The 23,201-nt window shown below is 35.8% G+C and overlaps 1 long non-coding RNA gene across 1 annotated transcript in view; it reads left to right on the plus strand.

The window, feature by feature from the left end:
* The window catches only part of LOC308067042, a 48,482-nt gene extending 28,871 nt beyond the window's left edge, over positions 1-19,611 (plus strand). Inside the window, exon 2 of the long non-coding RNA XR_013929421.1 lies at positions 1-19,611. This exon is cut by the window's left edge and continues 14,385 nt beyond it. This is a non-coding gene — a long non-coding RNA (uncharacterized lncRNA).
* Positions 19,612-23,201: the final 3,590 nt, after the last annotated feature.

Below are 23,201 nucleotides of genomic sequence, written 5' to 3' on the forward strand. Positions count from 1 at the left end.
TCACTACAAACCTTATAAACTGTTTTCCTTTCCATCCCTCATAGGATTAAACAGCAATATGGTCAAAAATAACTAACTTAAATATAAGTCTCAAGAGAAAGTCAAAAAACAATAAATACATCCAACGGGGAGATATAAGGTACAGAAAAAGGTCCATTCAGGGTCATATCCAAGGTCTGTGGCTCCTATTCTGCTGCAGTTTGCTACACCTCTTGCTGAAGGCAGGCTGTTACACTGCACAGTTCAAACCTCTGCACCACTACCCACTGCCTTTCTTTTTGGCAGAACATGCTTCTTATAGGATTAAATGGATCAGATAGGGAAGAAGGCATTATGTCTTTAATGTTCTGAACTGGAGATGTTCAGCCTCCAGCCTAGGCACTATGAATTAAGACAGTGAGAAAGAAAGGATTTCTTTCTTTCTTCCATTACAAGATTACAAACCCCAGCCTGAGCGTGGTGGGAACATGGATAGCGATAAAGAAATGTGTTTTCTTACCAGTCACTGAGGGCACACTAGAGGCTGAGAGCAAAAAATAGAAACTGTGACTCAAGTATATGTTTGTCCCTACCTAGGGTTAAGTGAATTGGGAATTATTTTGTTATGTAGCAGTGATTGGCAAAGAATCTCTGGGAACAGGTGAAGCAAAATGTGCCACACTTTCACTTTCCTCACAGCCGTTTAGTCTCCTGTACCCAGGAGGGGAAAAGAGTCCTGGCAGGTAGTAGGCTGAAATTCAGGACTACGGCACAGCAGGGAAATTCCCAAGTGGTAATTTATGAAAGATTTCTGATTACTTTCACCATGTGTACAGTTCTAGTAGAGTCAAGCTGCTGAGGGAACCTTTTCCAAGGACCTACTTTTGTTTTCAAAACAGCATATGTGTTCATGGAAGTAAACACGGACACACTGACTGTTCAGTGTATTACATGACTTAAATACATCCGAGCATACCTCTGCCAACTGTTCTCCCATACTTTCAGCAGGTAGGATCCAGAGCACGTTGCAGAATGCATGGGCATGTGGATATTCTTTGGGTATTCCTCTTCTCTCCTCGTCCAGTCCCCTTACGGAGAAATAAACAGAAGTGTTAAAAACTGTACAAAATACCTGTTCTCTTCAAATTGCTAGATTAGTTTTGAAGACTCAGATGTTTCCTTCTTCCTGATGGGATGGAAGTGTTGACTTTACAGTTGCTTTGACCTGCCAGAATGGCCCTAAGCAGTCATAGGAAGGCTAAGAATCTGAACCAGAAAGTTTGGAATGGCTTCAGAAAATCATCCCAAATTTCCTATGCTATACCAGCTCATGTTGCCAAAGGACTAACATCCGCTGCTTTGGTGCTGTGCAGCGCAGCTGTGTGACTATTCAAAAGTACATTTGAAAACTGCAATATCAGCAGGCTTCATTTGCATGCAGTTCTGGATTCTCAAATAGGTCTAATTTAGCAAATACCCCACAGGAATAGGAAACACTATGAACATATTGAGATAATTGAGAAAATTCAGGGGAAAAATGCAGAGAGTTATTATGTACACTAATCATTATTTCTCTCACTTATTTGTTTCGCCAGTTGTTTTTTTTTTTTTTTTTTTTTTTAACTGTTCCTTTTTCCTTCTTATATTTTTCCCTCTACTCTGTTAACCTATGACACAATGGCTTATGAGATACAATTAAAAAAGAACTTGTCAAATTTATTTTAATATAAGAACTATGTGTTGGTATTGTATTTTTGGTGGCATTTGCAATTACACATTATGATAAAGCCTTTAAGGATTATGAATCTTCCTATTTTAAAATTATTGTCATACGCTGTTAGGAAGATTTTTTCCCTCTATAGAGGATACTGTATAGCACATTAGGTGTGTAAAAAGGATTTTATGCCTCTGCCTGAAACATTGGGTTAGGTATTTATTTATTCATTTATTCATCAGTTCATTCTATTTCAGTAATACTTTAGGAGCCCAATCAGGGGAACTATTGTGCTAGGCACTGAACAAATGAAATCCAAAAAGTCCTTGATCCAGAATATTTACAATGAATGATGCAACTGTAGAATTAAATATTCTCTTTCTATTCAGTGTCTAAACAGACAATTAACCTTTTCTCAGCATGGTAATTCTTGAGGCTTGCCTCAGGTCAGTGAAGTAACAGTGAAGGAAAAGATGAAGTGCAACAATAAGCTCAGCTTGTAAATTGACAGAATTCTTTTTGCAGTTGCTTCTAAATGTTCCACAGTTACAATGAAAGAAATCTAGTCCCTACACAGTCACCCAGCACTTGATTGTATGCTCAACTCAACATTCCATGTTAAGCAATAAAGAGCTCAAAAACGTCAGTTCTGGCAGGTGATACCTGTGAAGATGGCTGCCAGCAAAGTGGTCGTGAAATACTGCCGTCACTCATACTCGAAGTAATACCCACTCCTCTGTGGAAAAAGCAGTTGCTCTACATACTTGCATATAAAGATACTCTTTAGGTTCTCTTTGCGCCCTATTTATAGTCAGAATTGATCTGATTAGCTGTCTTCTCGCTTCCTGGGTGCACCCAGTTTCCCCCTTCTGTTAGTTGGCACTGCCACCCAAAGCAGCTCTGCACCCTCCCTGAGGGAGAGCCTGAGGGTTCATGTCACAGGGTTGTCCACGTAACCGACTTCTTCAGCCCTCTGTTTGCGTATCATTCTTGGAGAGATTGATGTGGAGACAGAAGGAGGCACTATTGCATGTGAACGAAATTCCCTAAATTTCATAAGCCCCTAGAAAACCCTGGAATAATTATAGTAGTACCACTGTTGAAGTGATTTACATTTCGAACCAAAGAAAACCACCAACAGGTCTTCTCCTAGATTCAATAAAAAAATTACTTCCTCATTTTTGCATAGCTATACCACAACACTCAACATACCCATGTCTTTTGCCTCCATGGTTCCCCTGCCTTTGCATGTTATTTTTCTCTAATAATATTGTCCTTCACCAGCCCTTCAAGTCATGTTTTTTCCAAGACATTAACTAAAAACTACCGTTCTACATTTTAATAGATGATTCTACAGCATGCAAAAATGGGCAACAGGTTAGCAACACAGAAATAATCAGTTAAGGGCTGGAAGGGGAGAAGAGATAGCAAACAAACCACGTTTGTCCTGGTCAGCAGAAAACCTTTTGCTCTCTTATGGGTCTTTCTTTTAAAGCCTTACTCTCCAATATTCACATACAATACAGAAAGCAGAGAAAAGTAGATAAAAGACACTCATTCATGCATAAAACACAAAGAAAAAAAGCATTGCTGAGTACATGAGGTACTTTTCTGTGCTTTTGGGTTTTTTTGGGGAGGTTTTTTGAGTTGTTGCATCTTGTTTTCTGTTTGTTTTTTTGTTGGTTTGGGGGGGGGGGGTTGTTTGGTTTCTTTCTTTTTTTTTTTTTTTTTTTCTTTTTCTGGCTGAAGGCTGTTGCCTGGGTCCATTTCCAAAGAACTAAACATATAATTATATAACGTGTAATTACTCAGCTTTCCAATTATATACAGCAGGGTCAGAAATTCCCTGCATTTGAATGACAGGATTAATGAAATGGGTCTCAACACCTGGTCCTTGCTTGAGGAAAATAAATTTATTGAATGAAATCCAAGGGTAAAAAAAAATTGCATTAGTGTTTTGTATTCTCTTTTTTGCCAACAGTTTTGCTTTCTTAATTAAATGAGTACAATGCAGTAGAATTAAGCTGGAAGTCTCAGAAGTCCTGAGTCTCTTGATCCTTCTAAGAATAGGTCAGATACTTAAGGCAGCAAAGAATTAGAATTACTTTCCTAATTCTCCCAAGCCACCAATACAGCTGCAGCCTGGCATATCCCATTATAGAAGTCTATTACAGGGTATATCCAAAAGAGAAAAACAGATAGCCTGTTCCCCCCAAAAGACTATATATATTTTCTAAACAGATGTATTCCCCTTATTAGCATCTACACTTTTTTCGCCAAATACTAAGCAGGTCTCCATCAGGGATCCTAGAACAAAAGCCAGGTCTTTTAGATTCCTTTATCAAAAGGTCCTGGTGTAAATTTTAAGACCACTGGCATTAATAGAATTCTTAAGTAGTCTCAGTATGATCATGTTTTCACCAAAGATCTTTTCAAACTTTAGTCAACGAGGTTCCATAAATTTTTATGAGGTTAAAAAAAAATTAAAGTATCCATCCATTGCTTAGAAAACACTGTGACATTTTCGTACGGAGTGGAGCAGCCAGTCATCATTCTATTCATGTGGAATGCCATCCACAGCTATTTGATTCATTGCCAGCTTGCATCAGAAAGAAATGCATCACCTAAAGGCAAAAACCCCTTTGCCCTTTTGTTGAGCAGTAATATGAGTCAGCACGGTCTTTGAACCAGCAAACATTTGTCATATATCCCACAAACTCAAAGCCAAGTCTTGGAGATGGGGCAAAAAGACGGTTCCAGGTTTTCTGAAGATTTTAGCCTTTTTTATGCTGAATCCTTCAGAGTGTAACGTTAAAGCCTGGCAAGTGTAGTGAAATTTGCCATTGTTAGCAAAGTCCTCAAGGTTGCTCTACGTATAAAGATGATCAGAATGAAACTCAGAACACAAAGGAAGGAAACACATAATGCAGCCAAAAAATTTAGCAGGCATAAGTCTAGCTGATATCTACCCTTTGAAATTTGTTTGCCTACCTGCACCCTTGAGTTGGGTGATTCCATGTGAAACTATAGTTTTCACAAAGATTTAGATTTGTAGGCTTTGTCTTTCATGCTTTACTTAAAAAAAAAAAAAATAATAATTGTGAAAGGAAGATTTTTGTAAACTGACTTGCTACAGTTACATGAATTCTACCAAATGGGTGGTTTATTTGCCTAGTTTTTTCTTTCAGTCTGGATCTTTGTTATCACCAGCTCAGAAACAATTATCATAATACAAATATGGGAAATACAGTTCTACTCATGGGAAAAAAATTAAATAAAGTAAGCTTCAAATATGGCACGTGTAGGCAAATAGCTACAGTAACAGACTACTGAGATGGCTAACCGAGCTGCACTGATTTGTAACAGCTGAAATCTAGTGCAGTACACTCAGTCTAGTGATACCATGAGTCACTGCCCATGAGGGTTATTCATTTGACCCTTCACACTTTTGAGGTGTATGAATTATTATTAGCAACATCTGTTCCTGAAAGCGTGTCACTTAGCCCTAAACCCCTAAGCCAGTAACTGAGCCCCACAGGACACTGAGCAATTTAATCTCAAGGCCCTTGTTTTATTAAAGCTTCTTTCCAATAGTCCATTGCTGTCTTTAGCAGCCTCCCCTAGTGTAGGTTTCTTAATGAAATTTACCTTTTCCAAGTTATTTCAGTTCCAATCTTCCTTCCCTGTAATTTTCAGGTCTGTCTTATGTACCTGTAGTGATTAGTCTTTTTTTTACCCATCACTCCACATCTCACATCATTGGCACTTAGAACTATTAAACCACTTGTCCCTCCCAAATGTCTGTTTTCCATGAAAGAAAGAGACCACCTCAAGTTTAACTCATTAATATTGTTAATACATTTTCATGTTTTCATTCCCATCATATCATTCATGTTACTTAAGCTAATACTACTTGAAGTACAATTCTGGCTGGAATATGGACATGTTTCAACCTAGTTCATCTGCACCTGGTTGAATACGTGTTAGGATGTTTTCTGCTCTTATTTAACCGATGAAGGGCAGTAACACAGGCAGCTCCTGCCCCCAGTATGCTGCTTTGAGGCACTTACTCCTCTCAGTCACATAAGCACATCTTATTTTTAATGTATTTCATATACTTAGATTAAAAAGAACTTACATGTAGTCATGTTCCAGGCTGATATCAGTTTCTTCTTTCTGTGGTCATAGTTACATTAAGATTGTTATACTAGTTTAGATCATCCCAGCTTTTTGTCTGCTGCAAAGTTTGATATTCAGGCCATATCAACTTTTACAGGATTTAAAATCAACCTTAGAATTCCTGTTTTCATCCCTTTTCAGGTTAAATAATCCTGGCCGTATATTGAGCAGAATGCTAGAGCTATTTAGAAACTCCTCGTCCATCTGATTCACTCCTCCCACAATACATTCTTCTTCTGCTTTCCTTTATGCATTTTCCATCTTTAAAAAAGATGTTTGTTACATCAATACTCACTCTAAACTCTAAGGAGTTTGCCTCAGATTTTGGAAATAAACTCACAAACATGTTCTAATTGCCACATACCTGGCATTACATTCAGCAAGTGATCCAAAACCTTTTGTAAGACACATCAAGAAATCACAGATACTTTGATCATACCTTGAAAACGTAATAAAAAAGTGATTAAGGATTGAAAATGATGCATTTTCAGTGCTTTCAATATAATACTGGAATATAATATACAAACTGAAGGAGAATTTGTGAACTGGGTGGGGGGGTTAGAAACAGGTGAGAATTTAAAAATACTCACACAATACATACCCAAACCATAGGAGGAAATATGGAATCATTTAATGCTGTTACAGCAACTTCCTCAAACCAACGTTTTCCTAGGAATAGTCATGTAGAGTCTTTATGCTTTTGCAGTCCAGAAAAAGAAAAGATAAAACCTGAGATCTAGTAAGATTTTGGAAAGTTATAAGCTGTTCATGTGTTGGATGCTATTGTAGTCAGAGCTAGGCATGTCTGAAAATAACCATATTTATCTCGACTTTTGGACAAATCTGCTAAGCTCACTTGTTTCACTAATCTCTTAGAGCTAGTATACATCTAAATGGGTCTGTCAGAAGGAGAACAGCTTTTCTGAACTCTTCAGGAGGGCTGTAAGACTTTTAAGCCATTTATTCAAAATTTATCTTAAAAAGGTAGTCACATTACTTTTTTCAAACTCATGTTCCCATTAAAAGTTTTGAGGGAAGATATGTAAAAGAGAAAGAATTACTAAAAAAAAAAAAAAAAATATCTTCCTAACTACATTTATATAACAGTACACAGCAAAGACCTGTCAAATTGAGAAACAATTGCTTTCACTGAAAAGAAAATTAAAAAAAAAAAAAAAAAAAGGAAAAATCTGCCAAAGAACACATGATGGACCCAATGTCTTCTAACATATTTAAAAATGCTAACATCTCAAGCCATGATAAATCTTACAAAACCCTCTACTGCTGTGAAGTGGCTGCTTTTATGTAAAGACCCAGAAAGACTCTACAGAGACCAAATATCAGCTCCAGTTTTATCATGCTCTGAACTACAGAGAACAAACTGCAGAGGAGTACCCTTAAGATTACTGGGACTCAGGTTTCTTCAGAATGTAGCACTAGCAAATTCATAGAATTTTTAACCAAAATATCTAATTTCTTCAATGTAAAGAATCTGCTTCACGAGGCTTCAGTGGGGATGCACTTATTTATCTCTATGACTTCAACCGCAACTTCTGAATCCAGAGGTAGATGTCTCTTCTTTTTCTCTGTATTTTTTGCACTGAGCTAAATTGAGAATACTGGCTCAGGTCCCTGTAGATCAAATTAAAAAGAAAATATAATATCTCCACTTTTTTTATGAACGTTCATACCTTTGATGATTTAATGGAGACTCATCCTCCTCTCCCCTCTTCAGCAAACAATGGTGTGATAATCACCTAATAGCCATCTTCAGTCACGGAGTTGTAATTACAGAAACAACCTAATAATACCCCGTAGCTTGCTATTTTTTAGCATCAATATAAGGTATCTTTCCAGATGACTATAGAATAGCTCTAGGCAGTAGTGTTTCAGTTTCAAAACTAGGTTGTGGAAGAAAACTAACATAAAGAAAAAAGTATGATCACCTTTTACTTCTGGGAAATAAAGAAACATTTAGAAGAGTGGGAAAAGTTTTTTTTTCTCCATTTTACTTGAAAGAAGAAACTGTTTTATGATCAACTCTTACTTTTTAAAGATGAGGCAGAGAGGAGGGAAGAAAATCAGTTTCCCTTTGGAAGATATTTAAATAGGTTCATCATGGTCTGTCCACAGCTGCCATTTCAAAACAAATCTGAAGTACCTTATAATTTCATTTTCTTTCCATCTAACATTCATCTCCTTCCAAACTCAGTATGAAACTGATTATAATTCTAACAGGACTTTATCATCAAAAGACACTGGCTAACGTTTAGAAATTCCTAGTCAGTGAAGGTATCTGGCCTCGTATTACCAAGATGCTTCAACCAGAGATTTGATTCTGGTCACTGTTTTCAAAAAGATTCCAGTATAACTTCAGCCTTGTAGTACTGGCTGTGTAAATCATAGCAGAACTCAGGCCGGTTGGGAGCTGTGTTTAAGAACTCTGCTCAGACACTGCTCTCCTGCAAGCACGGGTCAAAGTTTCTACTTGGCATCAAACGTTCCCAGCTAGTGTTGTTTAAGAAAGAGAGAAATGGAATATTCACAGTCCCTCTCCTCCTTGTAAAATAATTCTGAACTTGTTACACATTTAGTGGGAACATCTGGATCCATGGATAAAAGAACACAGCTGTCTTATATGATTTATGATTCCATTTTCCTGTCTTTACCCGGGGCCAATTTCAGGGTTTTTTTTTTTTTTTTTACTCTCACCCCCCCACCTTTAACTCGTATAACTTTGTCATTTTTAAAGTATTTTAAGATGGTTCTCACTTTCTGACTATCCCAATAAATCCACCTTGAATTCCTTATGCTTGTTACTGCAGTATCTGTTCAACTAACAGATATATTAGTCTTTGAACAGACACATTCCAACCAGGGCTACTTTTAAATAAAAATAACAAAAGAATGATGCTTGAAATTGAATATAAATTTCACTTTTTCATTTTATGCTTTTGCACTTTAATATATTTAATGTTTCTGTTAATTCAGCTGAGTAATGTCAAAAAGAAAAAAACTGCTGTTTTTATCTTATCAGAACCTATGTCTCCTAATGATTCATAATTACAGTTAGATTTGATGATCTTAAGGGTCTTTTCCAACCTAAATGATTCTAACATAATATGTAGGTAAATAATACAAAAAGTTACATCTATTACTATTTTTCCTTTCTTCTTTATAGAAACACAAACTAGTTGCCTTCAGATTGGAAATAATGTACCATGGGTTCTTTAGCATGTTACTAGCAGATGTAGGAAAAATAATTCAGAGTGCAATTTTCTGATATTTTTTGTCTGGGCTCAGGTACATTAAAATTTGTTCATAACACAATTTGTTCATAACACAATTTTAGTTCTGCCTGTGCGATTTTAACAATACAGCATCCCTGTTGGAGTGAAGCACAGGCTGGAATATAGCTTCTTTATACGAGGACATTACAAAGCACATGAAAATCAATAGAATGCTGTTTACATTAGAAATTACATCAGTGTAACTATATAGTACCTGTATAATACTGAGACAAAAAATGATGTCTGATCTTAAGATCAGACATTGATAATAGGGTAAAGATGGTTTAAATAGCTCCAAGTCTTTGAGCCCTGGGTTTAAATCTAGGCTGTTCTTGAAAGTATTATAACAGCCTCCTCTGAGCTACTCAGCATCAAGAGACCTGCACAGAATCACTCCCTGTGAGGACAGCAGCACTTTTAAATTCACCAATACATTATTTGTAATATGCATAAGGAGAAATATGTTATGCCCAGAATTATTTTTTGCTTGCATTATTTTGTAGGAATGGAATAACTGATTTAAGTAAATTAGACCATTCTTGATGTGTAACTGGGGGAAAATTGAATCCAGAAGTGTTTGCTTCAAGATCTGGAAAAGCTTGGTTAACTTTTAAAGGCATGCAGTTGTGAATATATCTATAGGCATTGCTTGGGTTTTACTATAAGTATTTAGCTGTAAATCATTATGCCAGTACATCAGAATACCACAGATCCTATGGATTAATGTAAAAAAAAAAAATCCAACCAAAGAGAAATTGCAAACAATTCTAAAAGTACTCCAGTAAATGTTATTTTGATGGTGCAAAGTCTTGTGCTAAACTTTTTCAAAAGCTGATTCAAATTTAAATAATTTCATTTAATACCTACCTGTTAACATTTAAGTGACCAAATCTTAATTAGGGCAGCAAAAAATCTGTACTCAGGTTAATATAAACTAAACTCCTTGATTTAAAACTGAAAAGTTCAGGGCTGGGAAAGCTGGATCTAAAGTTCTCATCTTGTAGGACTGGCCAAACCGCTACATGAAAAAAAAAAACAAAAAACCCCAAAAAAACAACTTTAAAAATTTGCTTCATTCTGCCTCCACACTTTTTTTAGTGAAAATTCGAAATTTTTTATTATATTTTTTTTAACAAGCAACTCTAGTATTTTTATCAAATGACTGAAAAAAAATATCTTGTGGCCAAAGTGGAGATAGATAAAGGAAGGCAGTAATATGAAGGTAGATTAGATCTTATTTCCCTTAAGAAATGAGAGGTTCCTAAGAAAGGTCCCTGTATATCCAACATCTTTGGAGATACAAACAAACATGCCATGATCATTTGCATATTTTGTACAAGACGGGGGTAAGCTTGATTGTAAACCATGGTTCAGTTTTTTTCTGCATCTTCAAGACAGAGGTAAATGAAGTTTGTTTCACTGCATAACTAATTGCTTTGATCCAGAAAAGTCCAGAAACAGTATACACTTACCTATATGCACACAGACATCTAGTATAAAGCTGAGTATCACTAAGAAGTCCCCTTTTTGGTAAAAACCTGAATCCGAAAAACTGTGCTCAAATGTAATTTTGAGAAAATTACTGGATGTAAACTGAAGTCAACTGTCTCCAGTAAGTCAGTAATGCTGAACTGCTTTGTTCAAACTGCAAACATGACCTATGCTTGTGGTACTTAATTTCTGTCTTCTTAAAGGGATATATGCTACATTATACCATCTTCAAATTACAGTTCTACGGTTCGAAACACAGTGAACAGGTTTCCAAGCAATTAGGGGTAAGAAAAGAACTAACACTAATGAAACCTGATATGCTTTTAAAAGGTAATATTTGCTTTCACTGACCTTCTGCACAGATCAGCGGGAATAGCACTTTAAGGAACTGATTGCAGCTCAGAACATTACCCAGAGGAAATGGCACAAATACTCCAAAGCAGTTACTGGAAAAGCTGAAATAGCATGTCACTCCTTTCAAATCATATAAAACATTTAGCTTATAATGTTGTAGCAGCATTTTTTTAGACCAACACCTTTTCAAACTATATCAAATTCCTCCTCCCCCTTTTTAAAAAGTAGGAAGGCCTTAATCTCCTTTTAAAGGGTTCTTCACACATGTTTTGAGTCAGATAATTTACTGATGTAAAGAGCAGCAGCTACAGCATTAGAGGTTCTGTTAAAAGAAATTGCCTATGTATATGGAGTTTCTTTAACAAGACTGATCATCACATAAATAAAAGGAGACAGATCGACACTAGCTGACTTTCAAAAATTACTTAATATAGTGCCACATATTATATTATGAATACAGATGAAAAAGATCTGCAAGGTAGGTAAGATTGAGCTTTACCTGAGATGGCAGTAGTGACACACAAAAAAATCTAAGCAATTTCTTCACAATAAAATGGTTTGTTCAAGTTCAGCCTTAGTCCTGCTCAGTTCACTAGTACAGATATTGCAAGAGTTCATGAGGAAACTGGTTGTCTCATTTGAGTAGCTTAGTTTGAGCAGATAAGTCAACAAACAGTAGATGCTGTGAATTTCTTAATTTAAATTTACACAGTAAAGTGCATTAAAATCCATTTTGTCTGAATAATTTCAATATATCAGACAATGGCTCCAGATGGCTCCATGTAACTATTATAGTGCACATAATTATTTACTGCTTCCTCAATCTTTCCTTAATTTTATCAGCTGTTATTTTAACTTAAACTGCCAGGTCACTGGTAAGAATACTGAATAGTGTCAAGCTACTATAACCTACTATTACTGCTTCTATTACAGCAGTGTTAAAACAGCTCTACTCAATTTTGATTCTTCTATAGTATCTATGTTTTAAGATTGGTCAGCTGGACAGCAAAAATTCTATGGAATATTTGCTTTATCCTTGCAGATAAAGCTGTTCACATGATATGACATCAAATGCATGTCTAAGTATACCTTTCCCATTAAAACAGGAAAAAAAATCATACTTTTATAATAGAATGATTTACGTTTATTTAGCAAGATGTATTTAAAAATTGTACAGTGACTAATGGTAATTATGTCTCTCATTTCAGAATTATTTATTGGTAGAAACCTGTGTGAGTTTGGCGTTTCTCTAATCAGCCTGTAATTGTTTAGGTCATATCTTGACTGTCCATTTGGAATACTATGATAACAAGTCTTTGTTTAGATTTCTAGAGTGTCCTTGGTATTTGAAAACACATTGATAATTATCATCAATGGACTAGACATTTAGTCAGCTATCTGTTAATGAAGATCAACAGTCTACTCAGCTGCTAATGGACTGTGAAGTAGTTAATCACTTATGTAAGCATATATTTTTTTATTCTTTCAAAATAAAGACGAGAGAGATTTATTAAAAGTTAGAATTTTCATTTTTACTAGGGATGTTTTATGTTTTTCATCTGCTACTGGCCAACACTGTTACCAATTTTTTTTCACCTAATATATTTTAAAATGTCCTTTTTCTTGGGCCTTGAGCATGTATTTTATCCCAATAGCCTTGTTTAATTTTCAGAATTTTATTTGCATCATAGTATGTGAAGTGTTACTGATTACCTATTATATCCATTTATAAACTACTGCTTATTTTAATAGCTGGTTTTGTTTTCCCTTTGAAATTTCATGTAAATTTAGTCATTATGATGAAAAGCCTACTAAGCAGAAAGATATCAGAAGATCATTTTATATTGCACACGGTGCAGAACAGAAAACTCTCCCTCTGCAAGGAAACTTCTGTAAATGTTGTCTTTATGATGAAAGAAAAAGCTTCTAATCTTCTAATCTGGCAAAATCCAAAACCTAAAGACACTGCCATACATTTACGAAGAGGTAAAAATACTCATATACTTTTCAACTTTATGTCTTTAATAACCATAAAATCTGCAAAAAACATTACAGTTTTTTATAAGTACTACTATTAGGAAAATGACTTTTTCGTACTAGAGGTGAATCCTGTTTCTAGTAAGTCAGTGATTAAACTTCCAGGATTCCACCCAAACCATAGGAATTAAAAATTTAAACACAAAAATTACAAATTTCTCATGGGAATTTTTTACTTCATAAGAACTGGAAAAAATCAGCTTTCTTATTTTCATGGTAGATGAGAGGAAAATGTATTTGTCTGCTTTTTTTTTTTTTTTTTTTTTTTTTTCTTCTATTGCTGTCTTTATGTGGAGCAACACTTTCTTTTTGAACTTTCTAAAGTGGTGGGTACTCAGTTCAGGACAACATGGTTAATTTTTAATGCAATCCTTACATCCTTTGTCTGACTGCTATGATCTTCCATCTCTCCACCTAAAAACTCTTAGCCTCTTGAAATGCGAAAGCTAACTTAATGATCTTAGAAGTCAGCAAACAGTAAACTGTATTTTTTTTCCCCAACAAAGTGATTGGGTTGGCTTTATTCACAAAGACCTAAAAGTGTACCTTGCAATGAGAACCTGTAAAGAGCTCTTCTGGAGTTCAAATGGGAAAGTTTATTCTCAACAGCCTACATAATTGTTTACTTCTCTGCTGAGATTATAAATAAATACTTAACAAACTTTTTCATCTGTGTAACAGAGATTACAAAACTGCTATCAAATTTTAGGTTTTTTAACGAGTCTTCACCAGAAATTAAGCATTCAGTCTGGCGATGCTTAGGGTATAGTACCACCTCACTTTTATGTTGTGCCTCCTTTTTCCTGACTTCTTGCAATGTCAGGTGGAATTGTGTCTTTGCTTGTGGGGTTTAAATGGCAGGCTTGGAGTCAGCATGATAATTCAAATCTTGATCGACAAATCAAAGATCCCCTTTTAAAAACCAGTAATTCTGCCTAACAAAGATTCTGCACTTTAACACTGAAAAAAACCCCCAAGTTGTCCCAAGCAACCTGTCAATTTACCAGCTTGTGTTTTTGAGTATATGCAGCCTGAGAGTTCAGCATAATTAATTGCTGAAACAGATCACAGGGGTGTACGTTCCTGTACTGGTTAACATTATCAATGGCCTGCTATTTTTTATAATGTCAATCTATTTCCTTTTTTTCTTGAACTGATTGGCAGAAAGACCCAACTGTTATAAACAGTGTTGAGTTTGATGCCTTTACCATTGCTTAAGGGGGAGAAGTCAAAATACAGATGGAAAAATCAAGTGGTGTAATGGTGTTTCCGTCATAATTAAGTTTTACGCAGACAAGACGGTTTGTCCATAATAAGCAACAGCCTGTTTAGACATTTAGCAAATAGCCAAATACGCTCTGTAAGGTGTGATTTAAAGAAAGATTTATTTTTGCTTACAACACTTGTGGAAACTAGATTTGAGTTTATGTTTAGTTGAACAGAAAGAAGAGAACACATGGTTTTCTTCCCCACAAAATCAATTAAGTTGTAGATTACCTAGAAAGAGATACATTAAAGCCAGGGGCATATATGGGAAGAAGTATGGGAATGACGGAATTTCCTCTGCTTGTACAGAGGAGTAATGTGCAAACTGGTTCAGATAACCTAAAACTCTATTTTCCTCTTTGTACTACGGAGTCTGTCACTATTCACTACCCAAAAAGCTTCATCAAAAGGTAAATCAACATTTTATGAGGTTACGATACACTTAGTTAATAATTAAATTATTTTTAATGCTTTCTTCTTCACAACTTCTCTACTTAGCTCTGATGGGAATGGGAAGTAATAAAATGCAGACAGAAATATTACAAATATTGTGGAGGCTCTGTCAGAAGGGGCCAGTAATCCTAGTAACAACTACAGACCAGCAGGATACTTGCCATATTCTCCAAGGCTCTGTTTATACACAAGAGTTGTACTGTTATGACTATATCAAAAGACTTATGTAGTGCAATCCCTTAAGTGTGTCTATGATTGCTGGCATAATGGTATGAAATTGCTTTCACTACTACAGTTTATTTATTCTTCTCCAGGAACTAGAACTGATATAACTAAGCACATAATTGTACCTATCTCAGTTTAAAGGAAAAAAAAAATAATCTGAGCCAACTGCGTTTTACCAGTTAAAAAAAAGAAAAAAAAAAAAATGTTTAGACCAGGCTTCAGCTTCCAACTGCAACAATTTTCATGTGGAATTTCCTTTCAGAAATCAGTACTTTATTTCTGCTCAGACCAGCAACTCTAGTACACAGTAGACAGTGTGATTATTTTTATTTTTTTTTAAACTGTTCAGACTGCTGTTTTTATAGCTTAGCTGTGCATGAAAGGGAGCATTTCTAACTCCCTCAAGCTACCAAAACAGGATACGATTCTTATTCTCTTTCCTACTGTTACTATAGCAGAGAAGCCCTTTAACAGGGAGCTGCTGGGAAGAAGAGTCCTCAAAAACATTGTAGAACGCTGAAGCTGACCCACTCTTCTTGTTTCCACCACAGAGGACAAATACTCTGCTCAGATGGATAAACAAGAAAGTGAAGTCTTTGCAGAAAACCTGTATGAATATTGTTTCACAAAGACATGGATGTAGCTTACTACCGCGGAAATGGCTTCCTTCAGACTATCACTTATTCAAATAACAAGCATATATGTTTTATGTGATTCTGACTTGTGATGTTGATCAGATTAAGCACTCAAGAAACACTGGGGCATATTTTGCAGCTTTTTACAGCAGGATTGGCCTGCCCTATTGCTATCGTACCTCTGCCTTAGATCCTTTAGGTGATCCCTATTACCAGGCAGCAAAGGTGCAAAGAACGTGTCGGGGGGGGGGGCAGGGAAGTGAGCTGATGAATTCCTTTACACACGTTAGGTGTGTGTTCAATTTGGGTGTACACCGAAGTGTAAATGACTGTCTTGTGATCAGAAATATATTTATGTTTCTGTGAATAGTTTAATGTGTTTATACTGAAACAGATACATGTGTTATGTCTGTTGTGGGGGAAAGGTATGAGGGTGTGTTATGAAGTGTTTATAGACATATCTAACAGGAATGTTGAGATAATATATTTTGATTGAACTATTCATTCTCAAAACTAAGCTATTTTACTAGAAGTGTTTTACTTAAGTGTTCAAAAAATCTTTTGGGTACATATTTCTTTGATTACTTTTGCTGACACAGAGACAGAATGAAAGAGAAAACCTGAAAACATTGTTTGGGTTTTTTTCCCCTCTTAAAACATCTGTTTTGACACTTTTTTCCTTTTCCAGTATTTTTTTTTTTTTTTTTTTTAAGTTTCAGGATTGTTTTGGTTTAGTTCCCAGGCAGAATAAAAACAAATGTCATACACTGCGAGTTTTCATGCACTGAATCATTATTCTCCAGACAGTTACAGCTATGGTGTGAGTGTGTGTCATGTGTGTAAATAAAGCACAAAGGGAATGAGACATTACTTTAAATGCCTTCACCTATGCAAAGTCTAAATAAAAAATAAAAAAAAAATATGAACAAACACCCATTGTAAAAACTGAGAAACTGGATGAGGACACCCACATTTGACATGAAAAGGAGAAAGATACAAACAGCCCCAAGCCTCCAGGTGCAGGGAATCAAACCAACATTGCCTTGCATTTCAGCCACATCTTTTATTGCATATAAAGTGTAGAAGACATCTCTCTCTAACACTTTGCAGCAAGTGGCTGGTCATTACTAACTCTTCTGGTATTCATTGTAGGGCGATAACAATCATGATGACCTAAGTTGGTTTTACATGTGGGATTATTTATTGTTCTGAAAGGCCTGGACATGGGATTCAGGACTATGCAGTAGCATCAGCAGTATTATATTCTGTGCCAAAGGGGTTTTGTTGTAACTCAATCGCAGAACTGTGCTCTGGCTGTTACTTTGCATGGTAGAAGAGCTTTTGGTAGGGTACCAAGGGAGTTTGGGGTTCAAGGTTTTATTTCAACCTCTGAGACTGGCAGAGGCACCAAGCCAGGAACTGTGGCCACTGTTTCTGGCAACTGTCTCTGTTGCCTGAGAAAAATCCAGCCCTGGTACTATTTTTGGAAAGAACACAGAGCAGTTACAGAAACTGTGGAGTTTATATCAACTGTCATTTGAATTACCCAGGGATGTCTCAGGTACTTCAAATGTCATTATCCACTTGACCTTGGCTACCACTTCAGAAGCGTGTGGGCCTTCCCTAGGTCTTGAGTCACATATACCAGCCCACAGGGACAACTTAGTTACCCTAGCACCTATGAAAAGTCAGGGAATACCTGTGCTCGTGTAAACTGAACAGGGTTTCCAATGTTCATGTCACTCAGCGATAATTTTAAAGGTTGAATCTTCTGGTCATTAACCACCTAGAAAGCACTGTTCTGTAATGCATTAAGAGAATTAGCAGCTATAGTTGGAAGTTTGCAAACTATGAAGTAAAAGTCTCTTTATAATAGCAAATCTTAAAATATTTGAAAAGTAACTGAAACTCATATCTCCTTTGATTTTTTCTAATACTGCTCTCAAAGTAGCTTTATAAGGCAGAGCAGAGAAGCATTGGGAATTGTCCTTATGGGTTCCTTCCAACTTAAGATATTCTATGGTTCTATGAAGCATCTATATGTGATAGGTTTAACATAACAAGATGCTCAGTTGTAAAGGGAGGACAAGAATTTTCTTTTTATTCTGCAGTTTAACTGCAACTTGGGTGTGTGTGATTACACCAACTTCGAGGCATAGAACCTCAGATGAAAGGATTTGGTGCAAATATCAATTAATTTTCATGAGGCAGGCTTCTGCCTGAGGCTTTTTGTTAATAAAAGACACCAAATCACTTCTGTGCTCCCACTACGTTTTGGTTTTTTTTCTTTTTCTGTCTTAAAGGCTCAAAAAGGACAACATATCACAAAACAGCTATAAACCCTGCTATGAAGTAGCACAATGTTGGCATGGTGACATAACCCTGAACCATTTTCTCTAGTTTAGACCCTGCATAGACAACTGCAACATGCATTTTCCCATGGTGTGACTGCTAAAAGAAGAATGACATGTTGAAAGAATACACAAAGAAACAAAGTTTTGGATAGAGAAGAGGAATGAATCCTATTTATATCTCACTTCATTGCTGTGGCAAGAGTAAATGAGTTTTAACAGAGGCATAATTACAACTTACATATTCTTCTGGGATCTTTGTGGTACGGTTTCTGAAGGGCCAGTACAGTACTCTAAAATCTTGAGGTTTGATCCTAACCAACAGCCTGGAAACAAGCATTCCAAATGCTTGAAGTCATGAACAGGATCAGTGCCCAATTGACACTTGAGTTTCTAAGTGAAGCCTCTTTGTTTTACTATTGTGAAAGGGATCATGCTTGCTCTTCCATATAGAATATAAGATTTTTGGCACACACAAACTGAGAATTTCACATCCACATAATGGCTTCAGTAGTCATGTCCGGATCCTGCTGCACTGTGAATGGAAAACCACAGAACTGCATTTTAATACAGGTTATTTATTTATGAAAGCATTCTGCAATCCATGACACAATCAAAGTTCTAGTTAGTGCTAAAAAAGCCCAGCAGAGAAAAAGGAAGTACATTTTCCATAGTCACAATCCAATGTACTTTATAGAATGATTATGCAAGTAATACCGTGTTTTACAGTATTCTCAAGAGAATTGTATCACAGGACAATTTGCATGACTAGAATGAAAACTTTTGAGGAAGTAAAAGATTTTCACTACTGAAACTCTACAGCCAATCTGCTTCAAATAAGACACAGCGACATCTCTTTTGCTTATTAAATCCTTTTATAAAAGGCTCAATAGGGCAACCAATGCTAATTATTGATGATAACTGGCACATAGTTAAATAAGGAAACATTTTCAATGCGCACAGTCAGAAGCAGTCTGTTTTAGCACTGTAACAAATGCAGTTCAGAAACCCTTGCGGGCTTGTGAAGAGTTTTATTTTTTCTTTTCCGGAGTACAAGCACAGTGGCAGTAGTTCATTAACTCAAGCAAAAAATAAACTTTGCCTTTCAGACTCACAGAGATGATGATCTGCCTTTGCCTACCAGGAGCTCATTCCCAGGCATACTTTTTTCTCTCTGGTAGCTAGGTGCACAGAGCAATTAAAGGTTGCTAAGTAGTACAGGAATTCCCTCTAAACCAAATATGTCTGTACTGACATTGGCACGGGTATATTTGAGAGGACTGGGTAAGGAAAGAATGGAAATATGACAGTTCCACAGAGCAACTGCAAGAAGTTTTGTGACAGAACTTTCAGAAAATACAAATAGAATGTCATGGAGAAGATTTCTGAAAATTAATTCTAGTTTAGGTCTTCACTCTGGTGAAGTTGAAGAACCTTCATAACTGGTGAAAGTACATGCAACAAAACTGGAAAATTTTACTAGGGAATGTAGTTGAGTTGATGGCAGTCAATGAACTGAGTTGCACTAGCATCTGCTTTTAATTTTAAGCTCTATCATTACAGATAGATAGGTGATGTGTCTCTAGTATCTTCTACACAAAAACTCAAAAGCAAAAACTCTAAGGAGAGGTTAAGTGGTTTCTGTAACATGAAAACAAACAAAGGTATCATATCCAAGTGAACCAAACCATGGATTTCCAATTAAATTGTTTATTTGTTATCAAAGCCAAAACCAATCCCTTCTTTATAAATAAAGCAGACTTTAGCTGATATATTACCCTTTGAATTTATATACCAGATGGACTTGCTTTCATTACCTTATCATCTGCTTCCCCTTCCAGCCTATGTTTTGTCACACTTGCCTGTGTTTTATGCTTGCAATTAGGCTTGGACCCTATGGGTGGATATATATTAAAGAATCTGGGCACAGCAATTGGTTTTTGGCAAAAACTTTCAGGATTCATAATTGTAATCTGTCCAAGGCAAATGTTCATTATTATTTGATTCCAGCAATCCAGAGAACCCATACTAGTAGATGCTTTTAGTGCTGCGTTGCAGAAAGACCAGGGAGGAGAGGAATGCTTTCCTGAGCTGTCAGAGGATGGATGGCTGGAACATTGTGGTATCACCGGGTTCTTGCCCGTTCCAGGCCTGACAGCACTGACATCTAACCACCACATCCTAACAGTTCCCATGAGTTGAAGACGAGCAAATATTGGTAGCAAATCCTTTTTTCTAGGGTTCAACGCTAAGGAGAAAAGCTGAAACAATTATGTTACAATATTAAAATATAACTATGCATTATAGATATATAGAAATGTTTATATGTAGATTCCTAATTAACTCCATACTTTCTGCTTTCATCCAGAAATAGAATTTGTGCAGAAGAAATACCCCTACTATGAGTGGAAGTTTGAACATGCTGGAAATATTTTAATGTATTATTGAATTATCTTTATACCAGAAAGATCAGACTAATGCTCTGAAATTGTGGAAATCTAGTGTGAGTTTCTAATTCTGTAGTTAAATATCCATTGCATAGAATCACAGAATACATCTGAAGAGTTTGCTTATGTATTATGAAACTGAGTCTAAGGACATGGGACTGTTGGGAACCTGTGTTTGTTTATACAATAAGAAATATACAAAGTTACATTGTGAAGGACTTTCTTCTTAAAACAATAAACAAAGTCTTCTAACTCTGTAAATAAGGCATAGATCAACATCTTAATAGGAACAGTAGGAAACTTACGCCTATTAATAGCCTAAAAATATTACTGATATATTGTAAGGGTATATTTTGAATTATCAACACAAACTTCTTACTGCCATTTCATCTGTTAACCACTGATGCAAACAAAATGCTAGATGAATCACTGGCAACATACCTGTGTGATGTGTCAGTGGATTTAACTCCATGGGCATCAGCTAAGTCAGACTGATTTACCTCAACTGCAAATTTGCCCTATGCATAGTTCACATTTCAGACGCTGTTTTGCTTATCAAATATGAAAAGAAACATTTGACTTTTTAAGAAAAAATTACATGGAAACACCAGCTAGCTTCATGCGCGCAATAAAAAGTATTTAGGTAATCAGCAAAGGAGCAATTATTCTAAAGGAGTAAATAAAAAATGCAGTCTATTTTCTGGAATGTCGTTAAATTCTTGACCTTTAGCATTGGCTGCATAATCCTCATTACACTATGCTGTTAAATACTGTATTCCTCCACTCATTTTGAGGCATCTGGAGATGCCTTTGCATGGGTGAAAAAAGTTACAAAGAAAACAGCATATACTTGTAATTCACACAGAAAAGCCCACAGTATTTAGCTGTGTATGTCAATCTCTCTTCATTCTAATGAGATGTTTTACGCAAGTATCCATTCTCTCTATTTCCCAGTATGACATACAAGCCAACCACAAAATTGGCACCTATCAAATATAACCAACAAGTACAAGTTTCCTTACAACTGGCTTTGAGTACTTTCACAATGCCAGCCATGAATTTGGAATAACACCAGCAAAACACCACGGGTGCCTTAAACCACTTAAGTGAAAAATATGTTATCCATTAAAATGACTTGTGATTATTCATACTACATCTAAAAAATACTGTTTTGTTCCTAGGGATGAAGTTTACTGACATCCAGATAACACACTATACAAGGTTCAAGCAAACGAGGGGATACTAAGCAGACATTTGATCAAGAATGTTGAATACTGTAATTCTGTACATTTCTAAACTCATATCATAAATGGTCCCTGCTAATAAAATGAGGAAGATATTGTCTGCTTACCCTCTATAGTCTAAGAAAGCGTTTAAGCTGAAGTTAAAGACTAAGGGATTTAAAAATTTTATCTCCCAGTGAATTTCAGGGCTTTGTAACACCTTTGTCCATCTGTGAATAACACGTTCTGTAAAAAAGAGAAAAGAAAGAAAACACCATGAAAGTCAACCCAAAAGCATGTATACAACTCCAAATATAGTTAATTTATGCACATTTTAAGTATTGTAATTAACTAAAACTCAAAGCCACGTGACACTTTTAAATGCTTGTTTTATAGTAAATGACTTAATATCGAGTATCAAAATAATTTTGGTAATTCAAAAAAATCCTTATCAATTGAAAATATTTTGAAGAAATAATTACATAGTGCTGAGCATTATATATTTCAGTATCCAATAAAACAAACCTGTATAAATTAGCTGTGCTGACTCTCCTTGCAGGAAATGTAAAGTATCAACCAAAACTAAGAAAGTTCTCTCAGGAGATGATGTCCTTATTTTTAAACTGCTCCTACTGTTAAGTCACTATTCAAGTTCAAGTGAAGCAACTAATGAGGCCACTAGACAATGAAAAGTCTTGGGTCATCAGCAGCCAGATTTTATTTAATTGCTTCGTTCCAGTCAGCTAACGGGAGGACAGATGGTAGCTGATACATAATTTCTGCAGAGTATTATATGAGTTAGTCACTTAAAAGGGATTTCAAAAATCTTGTATTTCTGGAAAACATAAGAGTCGCATACAATACAACAAAACTGGTGCCACTGTACAGAAGTTAGCAGTACCTTCTCTTTTCCTCCAGGGCATTGCTTTACTAACAGAAACAGAGTTGTGGCAAAAGCCGTAAATATAATCTCTTAGGTGTAAACTTGAAGAAGTAACCGAATTAAATCAATTTGATATTTATTCAGCCTTGATGTGCTCATAGCATCATTTGTTATGTGACCTCTAAGCCAACTTAATCCATTTCATTCTAATGCTTTTCTCCCGTCTCTCCTGTTTCCATACATCTTCATTACCAGCACTCCAGTTCAAGCTGCTTCTGAAGGGTTAAGCAGGAGATATTTATTAAATGTGAACTCAAACAAACGTTAGCACAGAGCAGCTACTGGAAGTATAGAGATAAAAGGCCATTTGCTGGCTTAATTAAAATTAATCAGAAGTAATGGACTGTCTAGAGAAGGAATAATATAAACACATAACACTAATCCCACAAACTGAAATTATACAATAATTTGAGACTCCAAGTCTCATTGATTTAATGCAGTATTTAATGTTTGAGGAAGGTTTAGAAGAGATCAAAATAAGTTCTCTTACATGATAAAATTCATAACTCTGTTTCAAAGTCCCACTGTAATGTTTTAAAACAATTCATAATCAGAGTTTCCTTCTGACATTTATATCAGTTAGAAAGGCTTTTAAAATGTGATCTTAATAGGCT

This window comes from Falco punctatus (assembly GCF_963210335.1).
Source record: "Falco punctatus genome assembly, chromosome: 7".
Lineage (NCBI taxonomy): Eukaryota > Metazoa > Chordata > Aves > Falconiformes > Falconidae > Falco > Falco punctatus.